This window comes from Aplysia californica, unplaced genomic scaffold (assembly GCF_000002075.1).
Source record: "Aplysia californica isolate F4 #8 unplaced genomic scaffold, AplCal3.0 scaffold01101, whole genome shotgun sequence".
NCBI classification, from domain to species: Eukaryota; Metazoa; Mollusca; class Gastropoda; order Aplysiida; family Aplysiidae; genus Aplysia; species Aplysia californica.
Window position 1 is genome coordinate 29,337 of NW_004798371.1, and position 3,397 is coordinate 32,733.

General features: G+C 40.1%; 1 protein-coding gene across 1 annotated transcript in view; it reads right to left on the reverse strand.

Moving 5' to 3' along the window:
• Nucleotides 1–3,397, reverse strand: part of LOC101857158 (muscle M-line assembly protein unc-89) — a gene marked incomplete in the record, with an annotated part of 76,337 nt that overhangs the window by 13,278 nt on the left and 59,662 nt on the right.

The following is a 3,397-nucleotide window of genomic DNA, read 5'->3' on the forward strand; positions in this document are numbered from 1 at the left end:
GGGGGAGAGAGAGGAGAATGTGTGTTTTCATGCTCGGGGAATGGTGAAGTCATAAAGCAACGCCCACGTAAATTGCACTTTATTATAACCCCGAAAGGAGAACACGTAATCCATGTGTTAGGGGGAAAAGGAGGTTAATGCTGAATAATAGACTTATACAAAAAGCAGCTTCTGATTATATGTAGAAGGAAAAGAGGAAACCGACATATATTCAGCACCAGAAATCAATCTATAACTAACTCTGACAGTCGAATTGTCCATTCTATTTCTGACTTGGACTGTTGGGCAATACTTTGAAACCTGCAGGAGTGAAAATCTATAGTTTTGGGTTCCTTGAGCAGCTAATAACTCTTTGAAAAGCAAGTTGTCAAACATGTGTATTGATTCGTTTTCACAATGTTCAAATGCTTATTACAAAGAGAGTTTTCGCCTATCAGAAGAGATTGTTAGTTTGATACCATGTGTGCTATTCTGTGTTTTTCATGCGAGGGACGTCAGGGTACATACTTAGATACTCAAAAGCCGGGTAAAATCAAGGAAACAACAGTAGAAATTGCGAAATGTATAGATTTAAAGCGACTTGCGACACTACAGTGTTCTTTAAGAGGCTGGACCTCCAAATTTTATGCGCATCTCCGACAGAACCGAGCCAAATGGGAACATTGAGTGTAAAGGGCCTTTTCCAAAAACACAACGTCTGACCGACTTGAGCCTCGATCCATTGCATCCTCGAACCCCCAACCTCACGATTATGAGTCCGGTTTCCTAACCACTAGACTACCGATGCCTCTAAAGAAACAAAACAGGAAGAAAATAGACGCAAAGCCATAGTGTGTTTGGATTCTTGAAATAGTGGTAAAAAATACAGTAGGTTAGCTGTTGATCTAATGGCCAATTTCATTATGCACGTAAAACTAGACATTTGTATACGTTCTTTCCTAATCGTAATCAAAGGAAAGAAACTGTCACACCTTCCTGATATTTTTCTTTCTCTGTTTCCTCACCACAACCAACGGATGTTTCATCAATCAAGCAATCCCCAAGCGTGAACTGTGAACTATTTTCCTGCTACAACGTAACATAATTGATTCGCTTTGAGACAGTCAAGTACGATTTTAAGTATTTATACTGAGGTAAACATTTCCTCCGTTTTAAGGCCCGGGTTGATTTATAAGCTTGCCCTGGTCATGGTCAGACCTTCTAGAAATCTAGACATAATTTATTTCTAACATCAGAACAGCTATTGCTAACGACTCTTCTGCGTGGGAGATGTGTATACAGGCACCGCGTTTCTCGCCTTCTTATCCGAAAAGGTTAGAAAAAAAGAAGGCTGAAAAACGAAAATTAAAAATAAATCATACCAAGTAAAAGACAACCCCCTCCCTCCTCCGAGAATAAGGCTCCACGGAATTTGAGAAAAAAGTTTTTCTCCTCTGACTGCCGTAAGACAAATGTCGAGTCCCACCATAGATCTATTTGGTACTTGACTATAGAGAAAGGACCTACACCTGAAAAGCCACCAACCCGTCCTACAAATCAAGGTCCTGCCTCCCCCTAAAAAAAAATAATTTAAAAATCCCCCAGTCTGCTACCCAACTAGTGTAACTTTTATTATCCTTCGCCTTTAGAAAATTAAGAATACAAACCAGAATGTATATAAAGCAGAATTTCTGATTACTTATTCTAGAAATTCACTTCCTTCCTTAAATTTCCATCGACTTCCAGAATGCGTGGTTCCAGTACTCATCCACGCCTACCCATATTATCGTGGTAGGGAGACTGCGGACCGGGGGAAAGAAGATAGGGAAGCCGAACTGCAGGACTTCATGGCGTTGTAAAACGTGTCTTAACGATAGCCTACCTTAGATACAGCTCTAGACCCCAGTCAGTTCGCCCCCTACCCCCCCCTCTCTCTCTCTCTCTCTCTCTCTCTCTCTCACACACATACACACACTTATAGAAACATAAACGTTTTTGTGTCTACATATTATGTACGCTATTTACGTGTAAATTATGTCTCTCTCTCTCTTTCTCTTTCTCTTTCTCTCTCTCTCTCTCTCTCTCTCTCTCTCTCTCTTTCTCTCTCCCCCTCCCAGTTTTTCCTCAAAACTGTTTCCCCCACGTTCTGTACCCGAAAGTACGCATTTTTATTCGGCGCTGGATGCCAGTGTTTTCTTAAGCAGGAACACCTTTTGCGCTGACCAGCTGGATGCAGAGGCAGAACCACCAAATAATATTACTGTTTTCATATTTTTCAAAACCAAAACACAAACCGACCCCCTCCCCCAACTAAAAAAACAACAAACCCCAAACAAAACAAAAATACAACAGCATCAAAAGCCTTGAACAACAGCAACAACAACAGGAAAAAAATTGGAAAGAAAACCCAAAGTGGCCAAGACAAAGCGCTGCGTTGTGTTTATTTGCCTACGATACAAGCGCCGAGTTTTGACAAAGTGAGCATTTGTGTATTGTGAATGATTTAACTGCAGCGATAGGCTCCAGACACCTTGCGCGGGATAATACATCTCAAGGCAGAGTAATACAAAATCATATTTTTGTTTCCCTATTTTCAAGAAAACGTGGGCAAACGAATAGGCAAATGGAAAAGTATATTATACTTACACAGACAGACATACACACACAGGTCGACAGACTATAGATAGATAGATAGATAGATAGATAGATAGATAGATAGATAGATAGATACACAAGTAAACAGACGATAGATAGAGAGATAGATAGATAGATAGATAGATAGATAGATAGATAGATAGATAGGTCTATTGCACTCTTGCAGTTATTGTAACCTTTGGTCTAAAACAGAAATCAGAACAAGACATACGTAGGGAGGCATGCTAATTTTAGATGCATTATAAATCTTTTTCACAAAAATGCTTCCGCTTCAGAGCAAGCTACCAAGAAGCTAACCGCATCTAGATGATTTCAAGGTCTAAAAATAGCCGCCGCCTCCGCCGGGTGGCATGGCGATAAGTTGGCGAGTACTCAAGATTCTCCCGCTGTGAGTAAGTGGTAGCTAACTCTGGTTTGAGGCTAGAACTGAAGGAGGATGGGAGGATGAGGGGAAGAATGGTGTTGATAGATAAATAGATGGATGGATGGTAGGATGGTTAGATAGATAGATAGAAAGATAGATAGATAGATAGATGGGTGGATGGATAAGTGATACTAGGATGAGTGGATGGGTGTTAGGCAGATATAGATGGATGGATGGATTGATGGATGGATGGATGGATAAAGAGAGAAACAGAAATTCGAATAATAGATAGATAGCTGGCAAGGTAGGTAGATAGATAGATAGATAGATAGATAGATAGATAGATAGATAGATAGATAGATAGATAGATAGATAGATAGATAGATAGATAGATAGATT